A 27,886-nucleotide genomic window follows, 5' to 3' on the forward strand; every position below is an offset into this window, starting at 1 on the left:
TCTAACTGTCCGGGCTGCCTGGCCGACAGATATACGACCAACCGGTCACGCATTTTTGGTCGCGGCACTCCGGTCGGGTGGGTTTTACGGAGCGGCGCGGCCGGGTCCCCGCCGGGGTGGTCCGGGCCGTCTCTTGTGCCGGTGACAGTTGACAGGAGCTGACACCGCTGACAGGTGACAGACGGTGACAGTCGGACGCGATCGGCGTCGACAGAGATCATCCCGTCACCTATACGCACCGATCGGCGGGCGACAAAGAACATGAGACGGGTATAAATTACATAAACACACACACCGCTGAGGGATAGAGACGGCGCACGGCGGGAGGGAGCGGCGCGGGTGTGATAGGTTCCAGATGGCGCGGCGGCTATCTGAACTGGGTGTGACTGCCGACACCAAGATTGCGGCGTTGATTGGAGGATCGATATGTTAAACTAATGAACCGATAAAACGAATAAACGGTGGAACTAGGGGGGCCAGTGCATTTCGCCAACCCACTCCTATTTTCTTATCGTGATATGGGACTTGGTCCACATGGAAGTTGCTATAAACATCTCGATAAGCTTATTTTAGCTCAGTCATTAGCAGCCTAACAAAGGGCGGTGCACAATGAAAACACCGCTGCACTGGTGCTAATTCCAATCGAGCGATACTCGGCTCCTGGAAATCGAACAGAACACCTGGGAGGTCCTCCATCCAGTTGTCACGGCAATCACATGCTGTAACCTAGCCTTATCGGAGCCAGTTTCCCGTGGAATCCGGGTTATACGGATTTCGGACTGCCTCAACCTCACACACTGCAGCTGAGCGTTACGTTGCAGACGTCAGTGATATCCTCTGCAGTGTGCAACCGCTGCAGTTCCCCCGGTAATTATCGTCCCCGTCTCCTCCGCTCGTGCTACAATGTCGATGAGCCGCACCGGAGCACATCTCCTACGAGCTGACGACGTCGGTCCGTCGGCAGCGGCGCGGTGCGCGTGCCGCGTGCAGGGCCGTAAATAGCCGACGGCGACAGTGTGCGGCGCCATGTGGTGACCAGACAGCGGCCGAGCTGCACCGGCGACACGGCTCGGCTCGGCACGGCACGGCTCGACACGGGGGTCTGAGCGGACAGGGTGACGAGACGAGGGTCCCGCGTGAGATGGCGCTCTAAACAATATCTCATATGTTAGAAGCAGGATGATTCCGTGAAGCAAAGAGGGGAATCCAACGAGAAGTGAAATACCTTCATATTCAGCTGTGAACGACCCCTATCTCACCATACACGCCTGCATATAAATTCATGAATGTACGTATGTAAATGGAGAGATGTGGGGCTTCGCCGCTCCCCCCAGCTCAAATGCAGTATTTATGTCCAGCTCTAAGAGGGCGTATTTTGAACGGTCAGCGTTCCGCGAACGCACCGCACCGCGCCTGGCGCCGGCTGACGTGGTCTGCATCAGAGCATATTGTTGCTCCTCACCCCCTGCAGGGTCGCCTCCTTACCGGGCTGTGCTGGGCCGACACTGCCGGGTAGCGACGGAGGGACGCTCGGCACGCGAACACTGCACACGGTGCAGGTCCCCAGGTGGAGAGCTACTCTGTCCACAGGAGAGTCCACCACGGGGAGTAAGCTCTCTTCCAGGAGAGAGCTGGAAGAGCTGGAGTCGGCGGGGAGTCAGTGGGCTGGACCGGTCGGGTGGGAGGACTAATCTCAGGAGTACTTTGCGGTAAAGTCCCGGTGTGCGCAGGTATGCTGCAGATAGACCGAGACGACGTTTCAGATTCGAGGTACAGTGCCGTCGCCGACACGCGAAGTGAATTGAGCTCATCGGGGACTTAAGGTGCAAGATTGTTGCTCCACGCCAGCTTTGCAAGCTGTGACAGCCACTATCTGGGGTGTAGCTAAGTTGGTGCCGTCGCTGACCGCCAGGGAATTTATGGCACACCCCCGAGTGTCGGTGAGGCTTGTCAACAAACACCGGGTTGTGCCATCCACGTCGTTCTGGGAACATGCAATCCACAACTGCGTCTTGCCTGTGCTAGTGGAACGAATCAAGCATCGCCAGTCAACCGTGACACCATCCACTCCATGTTTACATTTCCGCCCAAAGCAAACACGTCCCATCGGCCGTCGTTTTTGCCCAGTCGTGAAACAGAGACACAGACAGAGACGCCGAGTGTCACCGGTGAGGTCCACCCACTGTGTGGACGCGCGCATCCAGCCGAGAGCACGTCAAACACGCTGTCACTGCCTCCGGCGCCGCTGTCCTCCCGCTGTGCTGTCACCGCCACCGGTCGTCATTTCTTACACCTCTGCAGCGCTGTTCTTTGCCGCGCAGGGCCCAAAGAAAAGCCCACCACCCGTGTTGCGCTGGCCAGTTTAAATGTTAGTCCGGACCTCGGTCCTCGCCTGCGCCGCCCGCCGTGACCGATCCTTTCTGAGCGCACGAGCGCGCAGCTATGTCGCCCGTGGTCACAATAAACAACGCTGCCGCTGCCGCTCTGCCGTGCGGTCTGGCGCGGGGCGGGACGGGGCTGGGCGCAGCGGGGCTGGATGGGCTTCCCGCGCGACCACAGTCAACAAACAGGCCCAGCTCGCGCTATCGGGGCGCCCGGCGACGGCGCCTGTCGGCGGGGAGTCTCACCCAGGCGTGTTCGCGGCACCGGCAGTGCGCACTGCTTCTGGGAACAGGCGCCGGCACTGAGTCAGACATCATACTGGGGAGGGAAGGGAGCCAGGTGGACCGCCGCGCCGGCGCGACTGGTGCGTAGTTCAGGGGCGGGCTGAGTCGCGGTGCCGCCGCTACTGAGTCTCCAGCGTCTGCGCGCTGTCGAGGAGGGCGGGCCGACGCATTTGTCCACGGGTGCCGTAATGTCGGACCGGCGTCAGATAAACCATTTCGGCGCGGGTGACGTATGTTCGATTCAACTGCCTCTGAGCGGTGACGTGTCCAGGCACAAACAGGCTCCGATCGAGTGACGCGTGTTGGCCGAAATCGCGGTCTGATCTGGTGACTGAAGCGCCTCTGGAATCCGCGGTGGGCTAGGACCTGTTGCGAGACCGTGTTTGGGTTTGAGAGGAGTGATATTGTACGGCAGCGGGTTGGTTATTGAATCCTATCGCCACTCAGTTCAGCTCTCGAGTGAATTCCTACGCTAACTTCAAACAAACGCGATCCCATTCTTCACACTTCTATATTGAGACTCGGCAACGAGCAGCCGCCCATCTAAAACAAACATTCCCTCTCCAGCCGCCAAGTGTAAGTACGCCTCGTCTGGAGACTCGCCCATCTCTGCTTTTCCGACAACAGCGCACCTGTCCCCCACTTCGTTTCCGTCGTCCCCGCTTGTTGACACGGCCCTCTGCGGTCGGCCGGCCGGGCGGGCTCCGAGCAAACTCGAGACATTTCGAGACGTGAGCTTGGACGTGTGTGGAAATCGACGGGCATCTGTGGAAGACAACGGCCCAAAACAGCGTCCAGCGGCCATTTTCCGGCTGTCCGATTCCCCGTCGTGGCTGCCCGACTCTCTGTGTGCGGCCGCGCACTGAGAGGCGATTGTGCCGCGTCGGCTCCGGAGCGCCATCCGTTCTGAACGGAGCGCTGCTCTCCGCCGGCGGCCGACGCTGCATGAGAATGAGCCCGGCCCCGTATGGGCTGGGCACTGGGCAGCCGCCCGTCCGGCTATTGTCGAAAGGAGCTGGACCAAGGCGGTACAGTGGAGCCCGTACTGTTACCAAGATGACACGAGACCTCTCTCTCCCCTCTCTCCCTCTCTTCCTTTCTCTTTTTCTTTTTCATCTTATCCCCTTTACTGGCGAACTGCTTTGTCTCATTCGTCATTCGCAGCATCAAGATTACTTTACTTATACGCTCTCTCTGAATTGTCCCAATTTCCTTCCTCTCTTCTATTTCAAATTCCGCCCAACATCTATCAGGGGCGTGTTTTTGTTTGTCCGCAGACCCGAGACATTCATATCACCCCTTCGTGACCCGTGTTATCCTCTCACATCTTGTTTCTCAGTACGACCTGTCTCCACGGCGTGTAAACAGTTAGCTCATCGCCGCTGCGGGTCACAACACGGCTGGCTGGCCGCCCTCTGGGACACCCGCGGTCCTGTCGTGGGCGCCTGAAGACCAGATAAGTGACCTGTCGTCACGACAGAGGCACTCTGAGAAATCACGAGCACGGCGGACCGGTGGTTTTTGATGCGCCCCACGCCGGCCGCCCCTGTTCGCAATCCGTCCCCCGATGGATCGCGTTACTCGCCATGCCGTGCTCCTGCAGTGTGTCGAGCAGGAGTGAATTTTTCCGACATGTAATCCGGACAAATGCGCTCTGGCAGAACAGTGACGTCATATTCATCGTTCTCGGGAGCGGCCGCCGCCCGGCAGTCGATCTAAATTTGGTGGTGCAGTGTGCCGAGCAGGCGCCGCTGAACCAGACGCTCCTAACGTCTGACATCACTGGAGCAGACGGGGTTCATCATCTCAAAGAACATGGGAGAGGCCGGACGGTAGACGGCCCCCGGGGCTCACTGCCGCTCGCCGCGCTATGGGCATTGTGGCCGCTCACGCCGCCGTTACACCCACGCCCCTCGACTGGCGGCAGATAAATCAGGATTACACGCGGATGAGGGAGCGGTGCAGGACGCCCGGTGGTTCAAACTGGTCCCCATCTCGCTCTCGTATGCGTCAGCCAGGTGATAAGCGGCTAAACGGCGTCAGCTCTGTCGCGAGAGAGAAATGATACCGATTCATACCAACGGAGTTCTCAGCCAGGGGAGGATATGTGAGCTTTGAAGCGCCGCTTGATTAACATTGTTCCGAGGGCAGGTGCCATGCACGACGCTTTTGTAACCGGAGAGGCTCACTGATCTGTCCTTTGTACCTCAGCAAAGCTGTTGCATGTTGTCTGAGTTTAGTGCCTGTGCAACATTTAGGTATAAAGAGGTAAAGGAACACGTGAAAATGAGAACGCCTTAGTTTCAAATATATTCAACGCTTATGTAGATTTCAAGAGCATGCGGAAATCACAATCAACGGATTGAGCCATTAAGGATTAGATCAGCCCGGCAGCTTAACTCATTAACGGCCTAATGCAGCAGTGGCCCTATCCGAAAACCGTACCTGAGATTACTGATGAAGTGATTGAAACTTGACGACCGATGTCTATTTAAGTATGTAACGTAAGAGCGCTTGGCACGGGCGACCAGATCGGGTTGCACCAATAAATGTACGTTTACGGGTGAGCCGGGATCCGACGATAATTTTTCAGCTGTCACCCGAGGGCCGAGGCTACTCCTTTCTTGATGACGTCAGGGGCGAGAGCTCTTGGACCTCAGCAGACACGGCCCTTGCATGGTTCTACGCCTTACCCTGCACGAAAGTTCACTCAAAAGGTCGTTGCTCTTATAGCTTCCGGCTCATCTCTGCATACCGTAATTACGGTGGTTCCTTGCGTTTATTTAGCAATTTATCTAAATACTGGAGGGTCGGGCGGTCAGACGTCCCTGAGAGCTGAGGAATAGTGCCTCTAACATCATCGAACCCCTTGAATTGTCAGCAGGCCCAAGAACCGTTTGTCTCGGGGACCGTCAGAAACGCGAGAACGTTTAACACTCAACAGCCTCATTGGAAACCGCAATTACTGACGAGCATCGTCGACAGTCCCTACTCATTTATAGAACCCTCAGCGGCCCCCTGAACCCGTCAGTGGTCGGTCCTAAGAACCTTTTAGCCGTCCCTGGGAACCACCCCCGGTCGCCGGGCCGGTGTGCGGTCGCCGGTCGCCGTCCGTCACTGATGCCATCTGCGGAGCTCTAATCCTGCTCTGATCCCGGGTCTGAGCGATGCGGGCGCGGCGCGCAGGGCGGAGCGGTGTCCCCGTCCATGAGAGCGCCCGGCGGCCCGTCAGATCGGCGGACGCACACGGCACGTGGGCGGTGATACCGCGGAGAACCTGACGTACGGCCGGTCGGTGGACATGGGGACAGGTCAGAGAGACAGATAACCAGGCAGACTGGAAGACAGACTCGTAGTGGTCGCCGTCGCAGGCGTTGACAACTTGTTCGAGAATGGCACGGGAGAGTGGAAAATAATCGCTTCGACGAGCTAGCAACTACGAGCGTCTCGGTGGATAGCGGGGCCGGAGCGTGGCGTGCCGAGCTGCGATTCCCCGGAGCTCGCCGTGACTACCGAGAGTGTTTGGGTACATGACTGTGAAACCCAGAAGCCGCTCACGGAGAGCCGGGCAAATTGAAGCCGCACGTGAGGTATCATGTCGGTTCTCACGCTAAAATAGAACGCTGCTGCGGTGGTTATTTACGAGCGCGGAAATGATTGAGAGGTTTCTCAGGACTGCATTCGGGTTGTTTATTTATTTTATGTTTTAAAGGACTCAAAGCCTTTCTTCAGCACACAACGTCTGCGCCCATTATCGATTATTCTACACTTGACGGAGCCCGTTTTCAGACGTCCTTAATTAGCCGTCGATAAAACTCACGCTTTCCCTCCATTTCTGGTCCGTTTCGGCCCATTTTTGGTCCGTCTTTATCCGGTCACTATAGATCTCCCTCTGCGCTCGGTCCGTCCCTGCGGCGCCCTGCGCGAGGTTTGCGGTGTGGCGCCGGCGTCTCGTGGCACCCCCAGCTGGGAGGAGGCCCCTCCGGGCTGCCGCTCGGCCCGGCACGGCACGGCTCGCCACGGCCACCCATGAGGGTCGGCCTCGGCAGGGCGTGCCGCGCTCACACTGAATACGTCCCATTTACAGCGGAGACTCACCCCACGGACAGCCGCCGCCTACGTCCCATTTACAGGGGAGATCTACCCTATACAGTCTCTGCAACGTCGCGCTAACGGACACGAGAACAGACATGGACCAGTCCTCCACCCTCTGTGCAATGGTGACTGCAAGCTGGACGTCCCTTCCGCGAATCACGCATACATAAACTAAGGGCTCATCAGTGAGGATCGCGGATCACTGCCCCACGTCTGCAGTCGCGTGCTCACCGCCAGAGTTCGCCGAATTAGCGTATCACGGCTCGCTGAATCGAACATTGACAATTAGCATAAGCGACCCCGGACGGCGGATCGTTATTTGAACCAGGAGATAGTCCACTTGGAGACGCGGTTCGCGGTATGCTGTGGGGCAGCTCCTGAGACAGCTCCTGATCAGACGTCCCGATGGGATCCAAAGTTCCCGGTAGGGGATGACCAGCGATAAAGCTACATATTTGGACATTGGGGCTGCAGTGACCGCATGTTTCTTTTTTTCTCGAGGTGACTTTGCGTGCGTGAAGGTGCGTTCTATTGAACATTGGGTTATCATGTTGTCAAATTGTCACACAACTGACAGCTGCTGGTTCAGACTGGCTGATGCAAGTTGGATTCCGACATGCTCTATGTTGTAATGTTTATAGCACAGGAGTTGCAAAACGCGCACCAGCAAATAAAAGATACGTAACGTAATAAACAGGTGACTGAGGATATCGGGCACGTTCGCACAAATAAAGCAGTCAGCAGTAATGAACGAGGTCATAGGTATAAAGTTCAGCACCATCATGCATGCGTCGAGCACAAACGGCACCCACACAGACACACATATAGACACGTCACGCTCGTTTCTGTCCGGTCATGGCGGAGCATTGTTTCAGGCGTCGGCGGGCGGGCCGGTCGACCCTTCACCGCTCATTGAGCGTTACCATTTGTGGCGCTCGGCGGTGGGCGCACTCTGCATTCGGAGCAGCGCGCGACACGGGCCCGGCCGCGTGCAGTCACGACCGGCGACCGATGATGGCCCGACCGCCGGCTGATAACCCCAGTGACTGGTGGCCGCTGATTGGTGATTGGTGGCCACTGATTGGTGATTGGTGACCACTGATTGGTGATTGGTGACCCGTGCTCGAGGATTGGTGGCTAGGAAGTTGTTACTGCCCGTTCAGCAAAGAATGGACGGGTGATGCGCTCGGAATGCATCCGGACTTATCCAGATGCATAGCGATAGGCGATAGCATAACGCATCTTCTTCACAATTTAAGTTCGAAAAGAGCAACTAATCAATAATAAACATGATCTCCGCATTCAAAAGTGAAAAGAACGGTTATATAGCGGCAGCGCACCAGAATAGTTAGATCAGTGATAGGTAGGTATGCTGCGCCGCAATACAAACGCCTTGATGTATACTGTTCCGCAATACAGACGCCTGAAAGGATACTGTACCGCAATACGAATTCTTGAAAGATTAACTATGGCGCGATGCACCGAGTGTATCATTACCCACTTTACCAGTTCAGAAGCATAATTTATGAGTTTCAACATTCTTCCAGCAATGTTCTTTGTTGTTCCAACTTCTAAATCTATTGTGTAATATTCTCAAGGCAACGGCACGAAGATTACGATATTTACGCATGGCTATTTTAGAGCGAAAGCTTCTTCCACGCTCCTGACTTCTCACACGGAGCAGAGGCCCACTGAAATACAAAAGCTAGCGAGTCAATGTCTACCTACAGTCTAACATAAGTCTAGCTAAAGCTTCAGCCAACAGCAGCTGCGAAAACTGACAAACAATCCGGGTACCTGTCAGCCGCACGGGAGTCCACCTGGACTCACCGTGGGAGGACGGGCAGCTGCCGACAGCCCGAGTCGTGTCACCGGTCACCGCTGACACGCCGTGACACGGCTCTGACACAGCGCTGACACTGGTGCGAAATACGACACCAAGCGGCCGAGGCACGCCACTCGGCCCGTCTTGTTCTCTTACTTTCACAGCGCGCAGACAGGCGGCCTCGTCAACAACTTCATTGGCCGGTAACCCAACCCGCAGAGGCCGCGCCGCGCCGGGCGCCGCTACTTTCGCCAGCGCCCGAGCGGCCGGCCGGACGGTGCCCATGTGTGCACGGCACGCCGCTCGCATGAAGGATGCATTGTTGGTGCAGCGGCGCGATGGATTTCGATGACAGTGCGATCCTCGGCGCGGGCCGCGTTGCGTCACAGGTGGTGAGCGGAGACTGAACGGTGAAGGGAAGACGAGAGGAGAGAGTTAGAAGAGGAAGGGGAACGATAAAGGAGAAAAAAGAGATGAGATGAGGAGAATGTGAAGGAGATTGAACGATAAATCATCATGCTGTACAGCGCACCGTTCAATAATTATGACAAGAAGCACCGTTTGGTTTGTTTATCGATTATTTATTTTCCGACCCGAAAAGGTTGAAACCGCTGAATACGCATTTCTTTCCACACGACTACCTCCGGGAAAGGTGAACATAAAGCACTGGCAGCGGAGAGGCCGCCGAACCGCGGTGGGGAGAAGACCCTCAGACAGCGAGCTGTCGGCGCTGCGGCCGGGTCCCAACGGGCTCGATGAAAGGCGCAGGTAACATACGGCAGCATAACTCGAGTGTCCGGCCGCGCGCGGGTGCGGCTGGCGGCCGCGTCTGGCGAGGAGGGTGCAGTTGAACGACCGATGGGGAGCCGCCCGATCACTTCCAGCTGGCTGCTGCACTCGTGTGATTTCAGTGGCGCCTGTTGGCTTTTCAGGGAACTGGGCGTGCACGCCAGATGTGGTCGCGCCGCGGTATCAGTTATTTTGTAGTAAATATGATAACGTTGCAATGTGGTTTCCATTGTACTGAGGATTATGGGCGCGTCGCACACCACAGACAGTTTGCTTGGAATGCTATCAAGACAATGGATTCGATAGTGATGACTATTTTGGCATTTTCTGGTAAGGATTACGTTAGATACTGAGAAGATGATGTCATCTAGTGGTTACGTTACTTACAATAATTATCGAGATACCGTTTCGATACTGTATAAGAGGGCCGCGCTGCTACCGAGGCTGTTACGATAATGGCAGCTTAAATCCCCCGCCACTATAGCAACCAACGCCCATTCGCCCACACCGGCTCTGACGGACACCGATAAAACTTCTGTATACTTTTTAACGAAGTGGCTGTCAGGTGAGTTTGCGGCCGGGACGACAGCTTAATGCTATCGCCGCGTTTCATCACAATTCATCCGGAAGACAGGCGACATTTAAGGCAAATAAAACCTGGAGGGGACGTTTCACCGGTTAATTTTACAACCCGAAACACATCCCGATTTCGTCATAACAGAAGCACGCCATAACCAAACAAAACACAGCCGGTTCCCGTTTAGCCATTACGCTCAGTTAGCTTTAAGAACCACTTGTAATGCAAATTCAATTTGTTCTCATTAGACAAGAGCACTATCCCGAAACGAAAGCACGTTACCCCAGCTGAATCACCACACAATTGATAGTCTGGATGTGGCCAGCGGCCGGTGTCGGCCGCTAAGATAACGAAGCACCCATAGCGGCCGCGTGATGGGCCAATTTCGGCCGGCGTGACCCGGTACGCGGTGGTGTCACGCTGCCGGCGGGCCGTTCATGGAAGGGAATACGGTGTCCGGGTGGTCTGCACGGCGGTGACATTGAAGGCGGCCTCTCGGCTCTCCCCCCAGCCGCGCTCGTTACGGCCGACTAGCCTCTGACCAAACGGCTGCGTGGAAAGGCCCGCAGCGTCGAGCGGCGGCTGTCACCGCCAGAAGTGATTCATTACTCAATGGGTTGTTTCAAGATATCAAGTGGCATTCAACAGGATAAACGCGCTTAATCACCTTCAGCACTTTTGTTTTGCCGACAGCTGGTGGGAGTTCGATACGCCATGCCGGTTTGGGAGCGGGGTCAGGCCGGTCTGAAATGACTCCATCCGCCATCGTGCCAGCTGGCCCGTGATGGTGCGCCGTTTGAGGAGGTGATCTCACGGACACGCAGCCCGTTTAGTCCTCAGCGGGGTATGGTGAACGGGAGCACGCACTGCAGCGAGGGTGGCGGCGCGCGCGCGTCGTGACCAGAGAGGTGTGAGGAACACGGCCGCCCCGCCGCGATGGAGACATCCATTGCGGAGCGCCGGCGCGCGACACGTGCCCGCAGCGGTGGCCACATTACCGACGTGCCGTGCGCCGGTCGCACAATGTGCACGTCATTTGACTGCACGCATTCTGCCGCCACCGCGGTGGGGCGGCCCGCCCGCGCGCGCACAACGGCAGGGCACACACCCGGCACCTCATTCTTATTCCGTCTAACCGGCGCGGCGGTCGGACTTTGCGGATGTGGTCAGAAGCGCCTCATCATCGCTGGAGAGAGAGAGAGAGAGAGAGAGAGAGAGAGAGAGAGAGAGAGAGAGAGAGAGAGAGAGAGAGAGAGAGGGAGGGAGGGAGGGAGGGAGGGAGGGAGAGAGAGAGGAGAGAGCAAGAGGAGAGAGTGAGATTGAGTAAAAAATGAATATAAATGTAAGGGATTGTGTGAATGCAGAATAAGTACGGCATTATTCATAATTTCTGCCGCGGAAAATCCCGTGCATACCGCCAGTTACCTTGCCGTTCCGCTTGATGCACATTGCACAGCCAAGCCAAGGCCTAAAGGGCTGCATAAGTATCCAAACACTGCATGTCATTTGGCGCCTAATTAATTGACTTGCATTCTGGACATAGACCAGATTGCTGCCGCACTGCTGTCTGTCGGCTCACTGTATAGGATGACATACACGAGTATGTTTGATGCTTCGAAACTTTTACTTTTTATGCTTATGCATGCCCCAATTATTTTGAATTGTCTACATTTGAAATTAAGATAATGCGCTTTCGAATTAATAGGTAACTTCTCATCTATAGCCCCGATCATATGGTCGCCTCGCCCTCGTAACGAATTCCGTTGGTATGCGACAACTGTATCCCAAACGGGAAATTCCGGGCCAATTTGTCAGCCGTGCTATCAGACGCCCAACGGCAGCCCCGTCCATTTTCGGCTCCCGTCCGTCGCCCTTCATATTTGTATGCGCGCGTGACGCTTGTCGCGTGTGTGCCTCTGGGCGTAGTCAATTTGTAGTTCCAGATCGGTCGCGGGATAGGCAGCCTCGTTCTGTAGCCCTCTGTTCTGTAGCGCTGCGCCCACAGTTATTTTAACAACCGGTGTACGGAAAACGTGTCTGTTTATTGTTGGAGGCTTCTGATCTCGGCGGCTTCGTCACCAAGACATGTCACACGTCAGTCTGCCTGAGTGTGTGGTGGCAGACGGCACGGGAGTGACAAACTGCAGACCTCACGCAATGTCCCACCCAGGTCCCAGACCCAGCCGGGCAGCTCAGCTATCGACGTGTCCCTCGCTGACACTCAGACAACCGTTTGACGCGTCCCGCGTCTCATTGGCACCTGAAGGCACGACAGGCACGTCCGGCGGCTCGCTGACACTCGGAGGCACGTGAGGCGGCTCGCTGACATCGTCCGACTCGACGCTGATGGCAGGTCATCATTAGTGGCCATCACAGCCGGCCTTGTGGGTCTCACCGGCGGCACAGTGACGGCAGTTTAGGTCCGGAATCCTGCTCCACATGACGGCTGACTTCCGCCTACGTCACTGTTCCCGAAGCCACGGCACTTGAAACGTCACTGGTCCCAAAACCACGGCACTTAAAACGTCACTGGCCCCAAACCGCGGCAGCTGATCCAGTGCTCCGCCACTGTGCGAGCCGAGCGCAGTGAGGCCGGCGGGAGGGCTGTGGGAGCGGCTCGCACCCGGCGGGCTGGCCCCGGGCGGTTACCAGCCGCCGCCGCCGACCGAGCACTCCATGACCCAAGGTCAGCCGTCACGTGGTAGCCGCCGGTGGGCGCCGCGGCAGCCCGCCGGGGCCTCCGCAGCCCGGCGCGAGCTGCGCCAGCTCGCTGCGGCCGCCGACCCTCGGCCGGCGGCCTCGACAGCCGGCGCGCGGCTGCCGCGGGCGGCGGGCGGCGCTCCGGCGCGGCCAGCCACGACAAATTAGCGATCATCTCTGATTGCGCCGCATCGCAGCCCGGCTGCGGCTGACCGGGAGCGAACGGGAGCTAAAAGCGGGACGAAGAGGAGTGTAATGAAGCAAAAGGGAATAATAGACGGGAATCAACGAACACCCGAATAGGAGACGACAAAAACGATTAAAGGCAGCATCCAGAAGTCAAAGTGAGCACGCTTCCATGGGCCAAGAGGAGTGAAAAGAGTTAACGGAGATGAACTGACCACAAAAGGAAAACTGAATTTCAAAGAAGTTGAGACAAAGCTGAGTCGTTGCGGAGACCAAGAAGTAACACTTCTAGGCAATTTTATATAAAGATGAGACAGCTGCTTTTTTCTTGGCAGTGAAAGCTTAACGAAGAAAAGGCGGGGGGAGGCTGACATAAACTTGAGATAAATAATGATCGGATAAATTAAAAGCGATAAATAATCGAGGAACAAATGCAGGAGCCCATAGGAGCGAGGAATTCAATCACTGGCTGGCCCGCGGCGGGGCTAGAGATGACTGCACCGCCGGAGCGGGGCTGACCTCTGACCCCGGCGGTCGTTAGAGGTGTGATTGGGGACCGCCTCCGCCCTCCGGGAGCGTCCACAGGTGCAGGGGAGCCCGGGGCGCCGGCTCATCCCTGTTCGGCGTGTGCCGGGCTCCCACCGCCACCCTCGGGCCCCCAGCAGCCCGGCACTGCAGCCGGTCTTACTGATCGTACCGCTGCGGTGAGAGGAGCTCGTTTATCGAACCCTTCGCCGTGGTTTTACGCTCGCCCGGGGCCAGCTGTGTAGGACGACTCCTGTGAGGTCGAACCAGGTGATCAGGAGTGGTGATTATCAGTGGTGATTTGCAGCCAGAGCCGCCGGTCCTCCATTGTCAACTCGTGAGGAGTGGGACATTCGTGGTTGGAATGGGTCCCGCTCAAGTGTCCTCCATCGGCGAGGACGGAGAAAGCCGACGGGTTCCGTCCTCTCGATCTGGAGGACGTATATCCGAGAGAAAACCGCTGGCTTGCTTTGCCGCATTGTCGTCCCCTTTGACCCGTAATTCCAGGAATCCAAGCACCGACTTAGCGAAAAGCATGCATTGCATACATCTTGGTGTGAGATCAACACATCAGCATTCAGGTCGTGCTGGGTTACCCATAGCAGCTGGTCGACGGTCTACTGGTTAGTTATGACCTCTGCTTGTCTCATGATGTGCCATAAGTGGCCTCCACGGGGACTAATGACGTCACAATGACTTAAAAGCACCTATCTGACGTCACTGAGGTCAGCCGCATTCAAAGCCAACTCGCCGACACCGCTTATATGTCACACATTTTTGCATACCGCGATGCATCTGCGGCTGATATTTATAAACGGTCCAGGAAAGCCCGGCCCCTTACAGCACTCCGTGCTGATTGGTGAGCCGTTTGGGGCGCGGCGTTGAGCCCGCACGGACCTGGTGGGAAAGTCCACGAGCAGCGGCCGGTCCAGCGCCGGTCCGGCCGACCCCATTCAGCCGCCCACGGCCGCGTGGGTGGAGATTGTGCACCGTCAAACTCGGCGTGATCGGGCCGAGTCACGATCGGCCGCGGACTCCATTCACAGTGACCTGTCGCCAGTGCTGGGAGCGCCGCCGGCCCGGTCCCGCACCGGATCAGTCATTAGGCAAGGTCACGGTCCCCCCTCCACCCCGCGGGTCGGAGAGACCACTGATCCATCAGACTGAGTGGAGGTCACGTGGGCGGATCGCAGTGTGCCGATACTGGTCACGTGACCGGCACCGACGTCACCGTCGCCGCGGGCGTCTTTTGTTGTGGGGTCGCTGAGCCGGGCACCGACACGGACTATTGTCACCGCGACCTGCGGGTCAGGGGGCAGCGGGGTCACGGGGCGGACGGAGGAACAGGCGAGGTCACAGGGGTCAGAAAGGTCAGACGGCCGGAGGGACAGGCGAGGTCACAAGGGCTCAGACAGGTCGGACGGCGGCTGAGGTCAACCCGATGAGTTCACCGATGGAGCTCACTCGGCATGGGCAGCTGCAGCCGGTCGGGGAGAGAGATTGGCGGGAATCCCCGAGTCGAACAGAGTAGCTGACGATGAGGTCAGCTCCGCAGATCAGCCTGCGGACAGCGATCCACTGAGCAGCACCTGCCGGTCCGGCGGGCGGCTCCGAGGGAGTAACATGTGTTCCAGTCAGGTCAGCGTCCAAGATAAACTGGTCCCGTCCGTCGGTCGTCGCCGCCCGGTGCCTATTGTATGCACAAAACAGCGAGCCTCCGACCATTGAGTGACGAGTTCTGGCGATCGACTGGTGGCTTCTGACTAACTTACCCTGGCCTCTGAATAACTACTGAACACCTACCGACCCTTAGTTGAAACCCCCAATCTACAGACATGTGACCACTGGATTCTGACCGCTGGCTTCTGACCTCTGGTATCTGACTGCACTGCTGACTACCAACGACCGCTGACCACATAGCCTGGCATAAAACCGTCGGCCTCTGACCGCTGAGGACCCTTCCCGACATATAATCACCGCATGTGACCACACTTCGACCTCACGTTTCGTCAACAGCGCACTCAAACCGCGGGCCGTTCCCCATTTCTACCCGGCCAGTGCGCAGATACCGATGGTGTCAGCGTCGCTGTGACCTGAAGTGACCACGGAACCGCGTGAATAACTTTCAAAGAAGCGCATGTTGCTATGCCAGCATCATCCATGATCAAAACCCTTCATATTTTGTCTACTGCAGTTCGGTCACTTTAAGTTGTCGCTGGTCCCTCTCGGTCGAACTCTCACTGGCTTATCTAGCTCTCTCACCAGCTCATTTGACTGCATCTCACCCTCCATCTGCACTGAGCCCATCGTCACCCCTCACGGCCACCCATCGGCCCTGAGCTGCGGCTCCCTCACACCTTGGTGTGGGTGTGTCGGGTTCGACAGACCACAACACAGCCGTAACTCAGGGCCCGAGGGCCGCTCACTACAGCCTGCCGGACATCGGCGGCAGGGGACAGTAGAGGTCTGCACCGGCCGGCTGCAGCCGCGGCTGGCTGCAGCCCCACGGCTGTGGGCCGGGGCGGCTGCAAATATCTCCAAGAACACGGCTACGGCTGTGGCCACGGCTGTGAGATTTCAAGCTCAATCTAAAGTACTCAAATATAAAATTTTAAATCCTTAATCTTACATTCTGATAAGCAGCCTAGCCTGTAAAAATCATGCAAAGGATGCCCAGCAATATTGAAAGTGGTGAAGCCTTTGAAAACCTGTAATGGTTTTACCATTTGCTGTAGAAGAGTTTGCACTCTGGTACAGAATACTAATTATAGGCACCAATTGTTCCTTCATCATCAATAGCTTGACAGTTTCAGAAAATGCAACATGTTGCTGTCACATCCCCCTCAAATCAATCTCAATCTTACCTGGTCATTAGGAGAGCACCTTACAGCTATTGAAGATGAGCGTTCAATAATTCTTTCAGGTAATAGAAAAAGAAATCACGCCTAGGTAAAGGCAGGTAAAGGCTTCATAAAATATTATCTAAAATAACTCTTAGATGTACTTCTGGATTTTCGGCAAGTCCAATTACATAATATAAAACTGGCGCTTTATGTTCTAACTGGCGTGTGAGTGACCGCTAACAGAAAATGCTGATCAACGAAGCCAATGGAATTAGATTATAAGTGAGTATGAACCTTATTTACGGTTAATTCACATGATGGTGGAAACCCTGAACACGTAATTCACATGACGGTGAAAACCCTGAACACAATATTTCTTACGCGAGCTGTTGATTTTACTAATATAATGACGTCTTCCTCTAAAAATGTAAAAATTTGATAATTGATATTTGTTTGAGAGCAAATTTTTAACTGTATAGCATTATTATTGATTAATTATGATTTCTATGGCTGTTTATGGTGACACAAAACAATTTATTGCCACTTCTTTGCTTTTTACGTCATTTGACTCAAGTAAAATTTTTGATTGAAAGAGCAATCGCACGTCCTTGGGGATTTGAGCGAAGATCATTATTTGGAAAAATCAAAATAGATGAATGTTTTTCTTTCTTGGATGCTCACTAGTGTTTTGATGCCTTGCATATCAAATTAGTTGGAGACTTGCTCAGAAGGTTGCTTCAAGCCTGGCATATCACACCCCAGAAAATATGCAGGGTAAGAAAGAAGCAAGAGTTTTGACTAGACAATCACTGTTTGTCCATCAACTTCAGTTTCATTTTCCATACCTAACATTGATAATGAAAAGCATCAGGGTCTGTTGTTCTGTCCCACAACCATGCTTCAGGATTTGGCATTAGATGTCTATTCTACACTGCTAGTGCTTCTATTCTGGTTCGTTGTTTATGTTTTCTGTTGATGTAGGTACCTACCTTACCTAACCTACCCATCTTTCTTAACCCCTTGCAAGGGCTTGTGTAGGCATGCGATGCGCATCAGGCTTCAGGCCTTCGGCCTAAAGCCAGATACACAACCACTTAGCCTATGATGCTTCATGAGCTTGAGAATCTATAGCCCATTGCAATGTGCTTTTGGCTATATGTTTCAACTAAAAACAACTTATTATATACTATTTGGTTGCATTTCATCACGGCCGGCTGACGGCTGGCTGCCCACAGTTTGCCACGGCTGTGGGCGGCTGTGGCTGTGGAGCCACGGCTGCGGGGCGGCTAGGCTGTGGAAAATTGCAGCCGTGCAGAACTCTAGGGGACAGAGGACATCAGTGACGTCAGATCCGTGACTTCAGTGGCCAGAAGACATTAGCGACGTGATGAGATGTCATTGGCTCGATACGTCGGTGGTGAACTGATGCAAGAAGACAAGAACGCAGGAACAATGATGTCGAATATCAGCGGCGTAATGCCATCAGTGGCGGGCGCGAGGCGTCGGCTCAGAATGACAATGAGCATTTCGTTTGTTTATTGAAGCTTCATGGGTGCGGCTACTTCATGACCATTTAGTGTCTATTGAACAACAGCACGACATTTATCGCCGCGGCGAAGGCGATGTCACCGAGGGTTAGCGAATACAGGGCGACAGCTTAGAACCACCACGACAACCCGTAGTCCCCTCCCCGACCTCAGCACGCCCGCACCCCTCCCATACAGGTCATATCATTGCGTCGGGAGCACCATTCGTAGCGTTGCCGGCGGATGGCGTGACCGCGTTAGCCGCCCCCGCGAGGGCGGGCCCGGCGGACGAGCTGCACGAGCGGCAACATCGGGCGACCGTGCACGGCGCGTCACGTCAGGAAAACGGACAGCGCGGGCGCCCCGCGGCCGCGGAGGTGAGGAGCGCACCCGTGCGTTATAAGGAAAACGGCGGGTCGGCACGAGTTGGGGCTGCTACTGGGCAGGGCGCCGCCGCTGGAAGTGGATGCCGCCGCTGGTAGATGGGTGATACCTGTGCACTGTGCAGTGTGCAGGGTGGAGGAGGAAGATTTGTCCGGCCACGGGTGGGACATGATGCAGCAGGGTAATGGAATGCTCTAACACGTAAGTGATGGCTTAGTTTATAAGACGACACTTGCATCAAGAAGAGCCTTGCCGCGGCTGTTCAGTGTTCAGTGTTAGGATACGATAAACTGCTACTAACTGTGCCATAGCCATTTACTGTGACAGTGATTCATATATTTTCGCGTAACAGTATCTGCACATTTCAGCATATTATCTGTGCTAATCATAAGCCATAGACCCAGAAACGGCTGTCAATTTAAACTGGAGTAGCGCGGGCGGTCTGAATTACAGCTCAGCGAGCTCATATAGTGCCTCACTCATAACTCGGCGCGGGGAAGGAGTGGAGTGTGAGGTGCGGCCGGTCCCTGTTCGACACTCGACAGCAGAGGTGAGGGGTCGGCGTTACCAGGCGGTCGCCGGTCGAAGGAGAGGCTCCCGAGCCATGTCTGACCTTGACTCGGAGACAGCGGGCGACGAGGGAGGAACCGGGAGGCAAGGGAAGGGCGGAGAGCCAAAGGAGAGCTGAGACCCCGCGAGGCACCGTGAGACATTGCCCGTTACAACGGGACACTGCATGGAATTGTGGGACAAGCGGTACTGCGGGACATCTCAAGACACCCATAGACATTGCGAGGTGCAAAGAGACATCGTATAGATACTTGGAAGACACCATGGAGACTATGCTAACTACCACAAACTACGCAGCAGCTCACCGCGCATCAGCCCCGCGGCGGCAGCTTCTGAGGGCGCCCGGCATGCAGAGTCGGGCCTCCCATGCCCCTCGGGGACCCGCGCGGACCCGGTGTGTTGAACGTCGTCCCAGCTGCGGCGGGCGCCCCGCATAGCGCGCTGATCACATCACACACGGTCGCCGATGTGATCGGACGCGCCGGCGCCGCGCCAGATTTGCGAGTGGGCCCACACTGAGCCGGCAGAGATGAAGTGGCCGGGACGGCGATCTGAACAGGCCCGCTCAGTCGACCGCGCCGGCCGTCCATGAATGGGCCGCATTTAGATCACAGATCTGCGCGGCCGTGCCGGGGCGGCTGCGGGTGCAGGCGCGCGCGCGGCGCCGACGCTCACGTCTCCAGGCGTCCGTGCGCGACCCGTCAGCGGTAGTGGCGCGGCGTGCAGGGCCGCAGCAGAATCAGTGGCGCGCCGGACGCCAGTAACCGACGCCGGCCGAAGCTCGGTTTGAATATTTATCGGCCGAGTCGTCAGCCAAGGCCATTAGGGCTGGCGGCGCTCGGTCGAACCGCCCGGCCGAGGGTCGGAGGAGTTGCGGTCCGGACAGGTGGAGTGACGAGCGGGAAGGTCAGAAACGGTCCGTCCCGACCTTTATCAGTTACCGCAGTCAGCTGGGAGGTCAGGTGAGCACGTCACACGAAACTAAACCAGATCAGCCGCGCCCGGGTCACGTCAGGTCAGGTCAGGTCCATTTGTGGGCACCCTGGTCACGTAACCGATCTGTTGAGTGGCAGCGGCTGCTCAGCCCCGCCCAGCGCCTAACGGACGACGGGATGCATACATACTAATGGGCCGATCGGTCGCCGCCGCCGGCACTGAAAGGCCTTGACCACTGGAACAGCAGCACTGTAGCACTGCCCAGTGCCCAGTACCCACTGCCAACACCGACTACTGGCACACCGGCTCAGGCGCTTTTGCTGGACTTCTGATTACTGCTGATAAATATCGACTTTTTCAAATCGACAACTGCAGTCAAGTGGCATCTTATCAATTTACGTTTGACTATTAAGTGGTGACTATTTGTGACAACTCGACAACCGCTCGCGTACAGCCATGTGCCCTTTACAGGGCCCCAATACCTAAACGTTTTACCTTTCCAGGTTCCTCATGTTACGGTCATGAAACGCCGCCGAGCCAAGTGGATGTCAAATTGGCTGCTGAGCCGACCTGCCGTCCCTCCAGATTTACGACCTCCACTGTTTAAATTCGCCGAGCTTTATTAATTAGCTCGGCAATATTCATTACACCTGAGCCATGCAGCGCGACGGAGTGGCGCGCATCCCGCCTGGCTGGAGCCAAACGACATCCTCGATTTATAGCGGTTGTTATGTGTGGCTACATACACGGCTGTTAATTAAATACGAGGACATGTTTCTTAATTAAATGGAAACGCGCGCTTCTGCATCCAAATGATTCTGGTTAATTTGTTATGCGTTATTGCTTAGTCTTAGCAGTACCTATACCTATCCAAGTTTCGTTCCTTTTTATAAATTTTCATCATCGAATTCATCAGTTATTTTCTTGGGAAATATCCGTTTAAGCGTACCTAAGTTAAAATTTGCGCAAGAATCTTGCTATGTTCATTGTTCAATCCATCATCGGGCAGCTGCAATGTCTTGCAAAGTGCAATGTGCTGCCACGGATTATGCTCAAGCCCATTCAAACCCTGGCCACCCCTCTGCCGTCAAAGCGGCTACATGACAGCTCGAAGACGACCCAATGACAACCGAAACGGCATCGGAATATCAACAGACGTCAGTTCCAGAAAACTCGTCACCGGGACATTGTTTGACGTCAGCTGCACGGCCGGATTCACTGGGACGTCAGCTGACGTAGGCCGAGTCGCCGTCATTCTCCAACGTCACCGGCGATGTCAAAAGGAGTGTGACGTCATACCCTTGGGGCGAGCACATTCGGAGAGACTTTGCCACTGTACCGGCCCAACTGGCCTAACCGGGCTCGGCTAATCGAGACGGCGCTCGCGCGCACATTACTATGCAGGGCGCGGCGGCGCTGCAGCGTTCATGGTCCGGTCGGCACGGGGCGTGTCGCCTAACGCCACTCCGTCGGGGCCCCCAGGGAGCTACCGCCGCATGGCGACCTCCTGACCTCCAGGGGCACCTCAGGGTGACCGCCGCCGTCACCTCCACGTACAGAAGGTCAAGAGCTGGCCGTCAGTCGCACCTCGGCTCAGAAGATGACGAAACTGTTCCCCGGCGTATCGGCTCCTCTCTGCGCGGTGCAGGCCGTTCCCTTTGGGGATCTGGCGCGGCGGCTGAGGCCATCCCCGGTTCGTGTTTAGCTCGTTACTCGTCCAACGGGCGATCGTCGGGCGGCCCGGCGGCGCCGGAGGCCCGCCCACCCTGTCAGCACCTCGTCGTCGATCAAACATAATCCGCGCCGGGCGGGGGCGCCGGGCCGCGCGGGGCCGGCCCAGGGGCGCTTCAGACGTGCCGGCCCCGACGCGGGGGGGGGGGGGCGGCCGTTGGTGGACTTTGTACGCGGAGGTGAGCGATCAAGATGAGTCAGACTCCAGCTGCCCACCTGTGAGGGGGCCTGAGTCGGCTTGGCAAGACGGGGAGGGGGCGCCAGACATTTGAGACGGCGAGACGCCGCTGTAGCATCACATCGAAAACGTGGCGATATCGAGACCGGAGGAGGCCCAAGTTTACCTGCCACTCTCACCCCAGACATCGGAATTCACGTGCTCATCAAGTGACCGTCGGCAAACATGCATGTGGTCATGTGACTGTAGTACGGCAATCGGCAACTACGATGCACCGGTGAGTGATATGCAGCTGAGGTAACAGCAGACCGCTATCTTTCCGAGCACCTGTGTAATGTGCATCTATCGGTGGAGTTGCTCAACAACTGACGTGGTCAGATACTCCATGCCCAGCTGGGCCAGTGGTCAGCGGTCACCGATAAATGTCCGATGAACATCGGTCAGCGACATCAGATGAACGGGTTGATAAATGTCAGATGAGTGGGTAGATTAAGTGTCAGATGACCGTCTAACAGTGAGCGATGGCTGGGACGCGGTCATCGGGGCACAATCCGAGATCGGAGATAGACGAGCACCGAGAGAAACATGGCAATCGAACAATGATGGATCGGTGATCAGCCCGGTGACCCGTAGATCAATGATCATTGATCGGTGACACATTATCACCGATCAACGAATGATAGCGAGACGTGAGTCACCTGAGACCACAGCGTGCAATGTTGCTCCACCAACTGAACTCGGCCGATAAATTTCATCAGTACGCGAGCCGTAAGTGCACACTTTATGAATGATAAAACTCCAGGCACATAACATATCGTGCAACCATAAATGCGCGTCAAACACTGATACAAGCCTTCTGTATGATGTGGCACACTTTAGACGGCCGTGAATCAGAACAGACAGCTATGCATGTTTTACGTCCATGCGGAAACAGCGATAAACTAATGCCCATGTAATAAACGAGAAATGGCCGTGACGGGATTATATTAGGTCATGAATAGCGGTGAGTCAAACAGACCATGTCGAATGGCGCGAATCGTGAACAAGTTTCTGTAATCCCCACAACCTAGTCTGAAATAGCAGGAGCTATATCTCTCACCGTTCATGAAATATGCATACGGTCCAGGCGCTCACTTCGGTGGGCCGTGCGGCGGCGATGGGAGATTGACTTATTTGTCAGTTCTGCCCGGGAGGTGGACAACGGTGGCTAACTGCAGGCCCTCCCGGTCGATCTCGGCTGTAAATAACTAAACCTGGTGGTCGGGACAAGGAACGAAGTGTTCTGCGTCTTTAGATCCCGTATATTGCCCGTAGTGTTAAAGTCAAAATGCTCAGTATCATAAGAAGCGAATAGAAATATAGAACCCAGAACGAGATTAAAATGACGAACACAGTACGCGAACAAATACAGGCGAGAGGTCAAAATGAGCACGAACGCCGAGACTTGCCTTTATCGAACGAAGTGCGCCTATATAAGCAGCAACAAGGACTCAAACCTTTGATCCATCATCCAGCTGGCTCCACAAATAAAAATGTCGGCAACTCGGCAACGCCCGCTGATACGGCGGTATTCGCATTTCACGGAATTTATTGAAATGCAACGCACGTGAATCGCGAATGGATCAAAAGAAACGTGTCGACTGTCGTTTGTCTATATCTATCAACACAATACACCCGTTGAGCATGAGTTATCCATTTTCCTCCATTAACTTGCACGATAGGCTATGAAACCGCTGCCATAATCCCTGAAATGTCTCCATATCTCAATAACGCAGACCGATACCAATCCACAATGGAAATCCTTAGACAATAAATCGCACGCCGATCTCGCCCAGCTTGAGCTCGCCATTTTTACACGTCCGACCACCATGAGTCTGCCTTTCAATTTGTTTTCGCTGCAAAAACGGAGAGATTATGTGCAGGATTGTTTGCAGCGGCCCACCGGCGCCGATCAGGATGTGGGCCGGCACCGTCAGACGGCAGTGGGATGGTGATGACGCCGAGATCGCTGGCGATGGTGGAGACCCGGACCACTGCCGCTCCGGCCACCCACAGTGGAGACGGGGAGGGATGGAGTTTTCCGTGACCCCGTCTAGATTGAGATGGAGTAGACGAGTGTATGGGAGCAGCCTGGCAAACATTTTGCAAGCAGGAACCCTTTCGAAATAATGCTTCAAAGGGACATTGGAACAAGCTATGCGCTTTCAAGCTGCATTGGTTGCGTGACACTATATGAAGTTCTAAAAACGTATCGGTCATGCTGAATGGAATCCATTATCATCAATCATTTATCACTGGTGAAAATAAGTGACCGCTTTTAATAATATCTAAATTTTGATATCGCGAATATACCGTAAGAATTCCATCCATCAGCAAACGGTTGTCGACAAAGACTGACAAAAAAACAAAAGTAAAAAGTATACACGTCAGCACGAACAAGTAACACCAGCCTGGCGGTCGCATTCCCGCCCCTGCCAGCCTGCCATTTGTCAGTGGATACGGTTCGTCGCACCGGCCCGTGGCCGAGCCCGTGTGCGTGATCGGACGGATCATGTTCACCCCTTTAAAAAGTGCCGGCCCCACCACAGTACCCTGCGGCAGGCCGCCATTGTACTCACGTGCTGCTGAGCGGGCATACATATAACGCCTGGATCGCCGAGGCTACTATCTTCTGCAGTAGTAGCGGTCGTACATTCATACGTACGTGGCCGGCAGGCCGTTCCAGCCGGAACCCGGACAGGTTTGGTGAGCTCGCCGGTTCGAAATGGGCCTCAAGTGCCGCCAACCGGGCCGCGCCTCCAAATATAAACAGTCGCTGATGTCATACAGCGCGTCCGTTGCATGCCTAATCTCACCACTCGCCCATAACTCAACATGGACGTGCCGGGCTTTGTCTGTCAAACGGGCCACTTGTATGTCATCTCGGTGCTTTCTATTCATTCGACGGCGCATTTAGGTGGGAGACGCGGGAGGAATTGGACATCTTTTTTGGGTGTAGCTGGTGACCGATGCAGTGTGGTTCCTTGTACAGAGGATGTCGATGAGCGGGAGGTGCAGCTGTACACAGATGTCGAGTCTTATCACAGCCATTCCATCGGTGGCGGACCAGAACCGTTGTACGACCGGGCCCTTTGATCGGGTGTTGAAAACGATAAACATTGATATCGAATCGGGGACCGTGGAGCCAAAGTGCAGCTCGGACCAGTTATATGACACGGACCGCCTGGCGTTGTACTCGTATATGAAACATATTCGTGTAATCGGGATACGATTCCATCAAGTCGGATTCAACGCATTCGACAATCGACTCCCTTTATAATACGCTCAGTCACCGTCTTCAATAATATAACGTTTGTAAATATATGATTAGCAGTCATTTGCACATAAATAAGAGACACATTAGCACATGTATTTTTTTTGTCTTGTTTATTTAGGAGCGATCACCGTCTACTTAAAATAGCAGCCTATTCCGGCAGCATTCAAGTATGTTGAGTGTATATCTATGCGTTCCTGATAAACGTCCTATAAATATCTATCTCTGACCATTAAACCTATCTACGAGATTTTAATGATTTCCCTTACAATAGTTTTCATTAATAACGTTGACAACAACCGAAATTCCATTATCACACGCCGCTAAATCGTCCGTCTAAAACAAACGTGAATGGACCACGTTTCGCCTATAAGGCGCGACGCGCAGGTGCCGGGGCGAGTCATGGTTTTCTCTCGGCGGCTCGGCCCACATGGTATAACCTCTCGCGCTAACCGATGGGCCATCTGGCCCGGCGTGCTCCCATCCCGACACCGAGGGGCTGATGGATGGCACCCCGTGCGGCCGCCGAAGGTCGCGGTCTGAGTCCGTGGTGTAACACCGGCGAAACGGGCGTCACAGCTCGAATTATATGGATGGGGATTTTAGTTTATTCTAACTCGTGGCTTACCAAAATTTTAGAGTTGCTATTTCATGATTTATTTCATGATTTCATGATGTAGCTCTTTAGTGCAATTGTAATAAAAAATTCGGTTACTCTTGTCAGCATCCTCACGCTATGAGCCTGATATTTCATACCAAATTATTGCTTAAGGTCGAGGCTTAGGACACACGCCCACAACACATCCAAATATCTCATTCCTCGCCGTGCACCGGTCTCAGCTCCGACGGTCCACGAGTTGTTTCCTCACCTGTGGCGGTCCCCCTCGTCTCCCTGCAGCTCCAGTGCCGTCCGAGGTCCTGTTCCGTCCAGTCTCCTATCGCTGCGGCCGTGCGATCGAGTCGTACACACGCGCGAAGAGCACCGCAGGACCTCCCCCGACCGGCACTGGCACCACACTGGCGGGCCGCGCCGCGCCGCGAGGTTCGACGGGACGGGCTGGGACGGTGGCGCTGGAGCGGCGCTGCCGGCCTGGGGAGGTGACGGCGGGACGCTGCTGGTCGGAGGAATAGTCAAAGGCTGACGGAATGGCCAAAGGGAAGAGTTTCGTAAGGGACAAAGTCAGCGGGGGAGAGTGACGACAGGCAGGACTAGAGACGGTGATATCAGGAGAGGCAATGTCTCTGTCCACGTCCTGGGAGACAAGGTCATAGGGGACGAGCTATACGAGAAGGAAATGTCAGGGGAGACAAACTAGAAGTAAGACGTCACCGACGCCGCTGTTTACGGTCGTGCATGTGTTCCGATCGCTGCAATCCCTGCTGTCAGCATACCGCCGAAAAAACAACTGTCGCTGGGTGCATCCGAGTGACCTATCGCTCAGCGAGACTGGGGACACGACAACAAGCCATACCGGACACTCGGCACTCAGCAATACACGGCACTCCACTTCGCATCTGCAGTAGACACGGCACAGGACGCTCTCGAGATGCGGTATGTGGGGCTGCTTGATCCCACGACAAATGACGCGTGGCGAACGGCTTCCTGTCATTTGTCAGACGTTTTTATGCCGGACTTTTTGTGACGGCGCTTTGACTGACCGACCGTTTATTATATCCGGCGGAGATGTCCATAGTTCCCGTCTCGGAAACTCGATCACTTGGTAAGATATTCGGTATCCTAGTTCAAATCATTCAGCAAGGAAACGAGATAGGTACGATTCGCTATCCAATCCAGGTAAAGGACAAATTAGAAACCGTTCAAATTAGAAACCGTCGGGGAATGGCAAGGCTAGGCCGTTTGAAAAGGCCGAACGTAAAGTCATTAGTCCGGGAAGAGGGCTCGAGTCGTTTGGGCGTGGGATGTCTAACTTCCGGAGTGGAAGTGCGGAGCATATGAGCCGTCAATTGGAGCCAGCCGTGAACGATTGGTGAAGTCTGTTCCGATAGTACCTACGCGGCGGGGACTGCCACGCCCTAAGCGACCGGAAGGTGTCACCGTTTGAATTTGAGTCGAATTTGTCCGTTGGGAAGTGATTCACACAAGATGCCATCGTAACGATTATTGTCCCGATATGTTCGGTCGGTAGGATATTTCAAATCGTGAGAATCCAAACGGCACCGACATAACAACGCAATGGTAATCAACGATAGCGACCATGAACTGTAATTGGAAACAAGGAAATGATCCAACCAACCAGAACATTTGAACTGATGACCAATTATTGGGCTACCGTCTTTGATTTTGAGTAAGTAATCAATGACATCCCTTGCTGCTTCAGCAAGCACGTATAGGTACTCGTAAGAAATACTCCGATGCGTGTACATCTGTATATTTTTTTATTTTAGACCTGGAACGTTCCCCCTGCCTCGCTGTTCTGGTGGTCTGTCGTCCTGTATCTGAGGGATCGCGGGGTTAAAAATTAAACGTTCATCTGTGCCGTTTGCATACATCTCCCATGACAATGACCACACACATATCATCCCGAGTGGTTCCGTGTGGCATTGACGTGACCCATGACCTCAACACCGCTCTCCAATAAATCCCAAACGGCGGATGTCACTCCCAAATCGCACCGTCATTGATGTCATTGTTTTGTGGCGCAATTATCCTCGAAACGTGAATGTGTGCTACTTCCGTCTCGCGTTGGTTCTCGCTGGGACTATGGCTGATTAGTTTTGTTTATTTATTGGCAGGCGACAAACATCTATTGGAGCTTGTCACGTTGAACCATTTCTCTGAGGTCAGCAGGGCAGCTTGCATCGCTGTAAATATAAACGGTCATGCATCCAATACCACAGCCGATAGCACTCCTACTCGTATTGCGCACGTCTATGGCAGCTTCTCCGTTCTATTCTGTTCGTGCTGCACTGAAAACAATTTAACCCAAGGCCCGCGAGTAAACCGGTGTTTTGCGGGTACCCCTATCCGCAACCATTTTTAACCACCCTCCCAGGAGTACAGTAAGGTCCCATTGCAGTGTA

At 54.9% G+C, this 27,886-nt stretch overlaps 1 protein-coding gene across 1 annotated transcript in view; it reads right to left on the reverse strand.

Moving 5' to 3' along the window:
* LOC122363450 (caskin-1-like) overlaps nucleotides 1-25,917 on the reverse strand; it is a 31,486-nt gene extending 5,569 nt beyond the window's left edge. Inside the window, exon 1 of the mRNA XM_043332740.1 lies at nucleotides 25,714-25,917. The gene's annotated coding sequence lies outside the window, so the exon portion shown is untranslated. The remainder of the gene's footprint in view (nucleotides 1-25,713) is intronic.
* Between the last annotated feature and the right edge of the window lie 1,969 nt (nucleotides 25,918-27,886).

The sequence above is a fragment of the Amphibalanus amphitrite genome, unplaced genomic scaffold (assembly GCF_019059575.1).
Source record: "Amphibalanus amphitrite isolate SeventyFive unplaced genomic scaffold, NRLGWU_Aamphi_draft 000620F_arrow, whole genome shotgun sequence".
NCBI classification, from domain to species: Eukaryota; Metazoa; Arthropoda; class Thecostraca; order Balanomorpha; family Balanidae; genus Amphibalanus; species Amphibalanus amphitrite.